Below are 4,951 nucleotides of genomic sequence, written 5' to 3'. Positions count from 1 at the left end.
ATTTAAGAAAGGACTTGTGTCGCTAAAGTTTCATGGGAACGAATTTACGGAAAATTAACTAACGAACAGAGACATAACAGCTGTTATGTTAAACTTATATTAAAGTTTTTCTTCATTACCCATTCATGCCATCTCCAAGCATTATTTTATCCACCCAGTTCATAGTAAAAAGAGTTAATTAGTATTATGATTAAAAAAAAACAATAAACTAATCAAAATAAAATTTTCTTAGTATTACTGTTTTTGATTATTCCAAACATACTGACTTCTTTGAAAAGGTTCAGTACTAGAATGATGGTATGGATGAAAGGTTTATTTAATGGGGATAAATTATATCTATTAAAATTTAAAGTTAGATTATTTCCTCTTGAGAAAAGAAGGGTAAGAAGTGATCTTATTCTTGTAGTTTAGAAGATTATCAAGGAGATCCTATCAATTTTTTGTGCCATAATCTGTATATAAATTATAATACTAATAAAATGAGAAAACATAGGATAAAACAAGCTATGCTCCAATTAATACAACTTTATTTTCCCAACATGAACAATAACATGATGTTTCCATATGGAATAATTTGCTGTTGCAATTTGAGTAGTAATTTAGTTCAGCAATTACTCAGTCTAAAAAAAAACACAATAGAAATGACTGCATGAAGTGGAAAATAATGAAAAACAATTAAAACGCATGTCTGTAAGTATAACAAACGCTTTATTATTACTTGCAACGTTTCGGTCAGAAGCCCTTCGTCAGACGGTATAAACTGTACACTTCGCTTTTTCATGAGTTTTATCTTACAAATATTATAATATATTGCAGATTAATTATGTGATAAAATTACAAATAAAATGAAGTGTATCTGCGAGAATATGCTTAAAATTATACCATTCTAACGATATTCACGATCAATAAGTGTTTATACTGGCTGAAGTAAGAGCTTCTGTCAGTTCTGGCCGAAACGTTACAAGTAATAATAGAAAAACGTTTTTGTTATACTATAACTTACACTAAGTTATAGACGTGTTTTATTTTTAACATTTTTTCATTACTTAAGTCTAGACGAGCTTAAAACTAAAATGGGGATTTATGAATTCTTGAAAAAAAATGGTGGGTTTACCTTGACGGACCAAATGGTCACTTGTTATCCATGTTATGTTAATTAAAAGCACGTAACTGTAATCACCTATACAGCATAGTTTAACACTTAGACTCTGAGGTATTACAAGTTACATAATCAATTTAATTTTACCAACCTCAGAATCTAACTCACGAACTCAGAATTCAATACTGTCATTTTAACGTGAAAAGCTTGTCGGAGAACCACAGCGCTCTCATACAGCGCCAAATTTCGAATAATTTCTTATTAAATAATTTTATAATTTCTATGGGGTTTTAAGACCGTTTTACTTTCACCTTGGAAAAAAAAAGAAATCGTAAATATATAGGTATACAATTTTATTATTATATTTCTGCTGTGTTTTAAACCAACGACATTTTTATCACAAATATTAAGTCTACTGATTTCTAATGCTTCGCCAGTTTTCAATAATTAAACCGCAACTTTTACAGTATTGTTACGTATCTGCTCGTTTGTTAATTTCCGGTATAAATAGTTGCCCACACTGGTTCCCACAACCTTGTATAATGTTCTGTCACACCACAGAGCTTCTGTATGGCTTCTAGTACTCCATTGTGATCTAGCACCTTGATATTCACAAGGGTTTGCTGAGATGCAGAATCTATGACAGAGTTGCACTTTTGGCTATCCAGCTTTCCTGTCACGTAGACACTGTGTGTGTTTGCCATTTTACACTTAGCTGTTGGGACTTTCATGATGGGGGTTGATGAACGCCCCTCAATACCAACCACTACTGGTTTATCCGAGGCTGACTTATTGGTAGTATTCTTCTTACACTGGCTCCTCATATGTCATTGCTCTACACAGTTACAACAACCTTTCTGGTTAGCAGCCTTTCCTACCGTGGCGTCTTCCCTGTGTTTAAGTTGCCGGCATTGAGCTCTCTTGTGCCCAGGTTTGTTACAGCACCAGCAAAGTCCCTCAAACTTCTCTGAAAGCTGCCCTTTTCTGGCCTTGAATCCTGACGATTGTACCAACCTTGGTACCTCTATGCTGGACTTAACGTAGGATTGGAATTCAAGAGCTCTGGCCATTGCATCTTGTATAGTACAGGGGTGTGCTTGCTTTACTTGTATTTTCAGTTGTGGACTGTCCAAGGCGTCTACAAACTGATCCCTCAGCAACAGCTTGAGAACATTGAGTGGTGCAGTTGGGTAGGCCTTGTATGCCATACTTTCCAAATCCTGTACCAGCTCTTGCAAGCTCTCCCCTTTAGCACAGACTCTCGTTCTAAACCTAGCCCTGTAGACTTCGGACTGATTTTGAGTTCCATACCTGAGTTCTAGAGCAGCTACCAGTGCTCTATACTTGTGCCTGTCATCTGCTGACAACTGTCCAAGTATTTCCAGTGGTTGTCCCTTCAAGCTCGTTGCCAGGTACACTGCTTTCTGCTCCTCTGTCCATCCATTTATTACAGCCAGGAGCTCAAATTGCACTCTATATGCTTCCCATGGTACCTTCCCGTCGAATTCATATGTCTTTCATCGTACTAGATCACCCTCATGTCTGAATTTGTGACTTCTGATAGGACTGAAGATGTCTGCATTAGGGTTTAGCTGCGAGGTCTGGAAGGGGCTTCCTGTTGTCTGGGGCTGATTAAGTCCATGGCTAATTTATCCTCCTTGTGTAAAAGACAGTAAATCATCCTTTAATATATTTAATTCACTTAGAAATTTACTAATCTTTCCATTTGTGTGTGCTGGCTTTCTCTCAACTGTTGGAGTCTTTCTTCCTGTTTCTTTTCTCGTTCTTCTTGTTTCATTTCATGTTCCAGTTGGCACTGGTGTTGGTTTCCTGCCACTGCTGTAGTCTCTATTCTTGTTTATTTTCTCGTTCTTCTTGTTTCTTTTCTTTTTCCTCCAGCAACTGCTGTAATCTCTCTTCTTGTTTATGTTGCTGTTCGAGCTGCCACTGTTGCAGGTTTTCTTGCCACTGCTGTTGTCTCTCTTCTTGTTTCTTTTCTTTTTCCTCCAACAACTACTGTGATCTCACTTCTTGTTCCATTTAAAAAAGATTCGACCATCATGAAAAAATGTGAAATAACTCTAAATTGCACATTTTTTATTTCTAGAATAACTCTAGATTGTAATTTAAAATTACATTTGTTTATCCTGAGTAGTTTAGAGCTTGTAGCGTTTTATATCTTTTTTCTACTTAATTTGTTGTTTTATTGCCCCTTTGAACGGTGTATAACTAAAATGCTCAGCGAGTGCTCAGCCCAGTCTACCGAATTTAATTACATAACGGGCTTACATGCGTTTGTTGTCAGTCCTACGTCAAATTTAAGCTTAAACTTTTTCAATCAAGCTTCTGGTACACTAAATATTTTTTATTGTTTAAAATTGCAACTAAAAACACAAAATAACAACAAGTCAACATTTCCTATAGCTATTATAATTTAACTGGCTTTCGAACTGTATCATACAGGATTAACAGTGTACCTAGACGTCATTTCGTCAATAGCAGGCTAACAGGCCGACTGTCACTTAGACAGTGGAAACTAGTTAAGCTTCACATAAAATTGACTTCCTTTTTATTGGTAGGTTTCCAATATTATTCTTACAATAGCTAGGATAGTATAGTCTATTATATACGTAAAAATACGCATAGGAAGAAATATATATATATACTTATATTGATACCTAAACTGCATTATTTTTTCACAAACCAATTTCAGTACATATTTTTTTGCCACTTGAAAGTGTAAATTCTTGAATCTTAGTTATATTTATTACTAGCATTCACTTGCAAAGGTTTTATGAATAGTGTTTCTAGACATATAAACCTCGAATCCAGTTTGTTGTTTGAATATATTTATTATATTTTCTTTTTTTTTCTAACTTGAAATCCTTTTCCAATCGAGGAATATCTCAACAATGTAAGCATAAATATGGTGCACAAAAGAGGAAATTCAAACAGCAGAAAGAATAGGCTGAAAGTATAGGAAAGCAAACTTTTTTGTTGTTGGTTTTGAAAAGTGAAGATCAGCCCAAAGCTTTCCATTCAGGGTCAGATGTCAATAATTACCATGAAGCATGATGAAATGTTAAATGATAATAATAGGAATGACAATCTCACAGCATATTGTTACGTCTATGTTCGTTTGTTAATTACCCGTAAAATGTCTTTTCGAAGAACTTCAGCGATACAAGTCCTTTCTTAAATAAAACTAGTTTATTCTTTCTCAATACAACTTTGCAATACACTTAATTTCCACAGTCACTTTAACTTAAACACACGCTATAATTCACAGCGATTCACGCACTTTTCCTACGACTTGATTCGATTTTCTGTCTCTATATCTCCCTATTTGCAATTATCTATGCCGTCACCTCACTTCTCTCCGCTTTATTTGCCGGGCTTATATATATAAAAATAGAGGGCGTCTGGCAAACACTCGAGCCTTCATGATCCTTTTAGAAACTCATCACGTGTTACCAGCATCACGTGACTTCTGCTATCCTGTTACATAAAACCAAAGTGACTATCTACAGCTAAATGTAATCACTACTGGAGGAACACTTTCAAAAAAGGTTTCTGAAAAGCCACAACAGCTCAGTGGACTTAATTTTGGTATCTTAACTGATGGGAGTGTATCAGCTGAAAACCTTGAGCTATCTATTAGAGCTTGGTCTCTACAACACCCTAAAGATTTTCCTTTTCCAAGTTCTCTTCTAAAGTCTTGCTGCAAAATGGTGAATGGAGTAAACGTGATTAGCTAGTTTGGGGTAATATTAGGCAAACTGCATAGTGTGAGCTTGAGAGATGTTTTGGGGCAAACTCTTGTGTTGACTGGTAGCTTTCAAGAGCAGCCAA

General features: G+C 35.4%; 1 protein-coding gene across 3 annotated transcripts in view; it reads right to left on the bottom strand.

Annotated features, from left to right (window-relative positions):
* LOC106472928 (ankyrin repeat and SOCS box protein 3-like) overlaps positions 1–1,312 on the bottom strand; it is a 47,280-nt gene extending 45,968 nt beyond the window's left edge. For all 3 annotated transcript variants that reach the window (XM_022401465.1, XM_022401466.1, XM_022401464.1), the window contains exon 1: positions 1,115–1,312. The gene's annotated coding sequence lies outside the window, so the exon portion shown is untranslated. The remainder of the gene's footprint in view (positions 1–1,114) is intronic.
* Positions 1,313–4,951: the final 3,639 nt, after the last annotated feature.

Source organism: Limulus polyphemus, unplaced genomic scaffold (assembly GCF_000517525.1).
Source record: "Limulus polyphemus unplaced genomic scaffold, Limulus_polyphemus-2.1.2 Scaffold5742, whole genome shotgun sequence".
Classification (NCBI taxonomy): domain Eukaryota; kingdom Metazoa; phylum Arthropoda; class Merostomata; order Xiphosura; family Limulidae; genus Limulus; species Limulus polyphemus.
The sequence above is the reverse complement of the archived record's forward strand: the minus strand, read 5'-3'. Positions and strand labels throughout refer to the sequence as shown.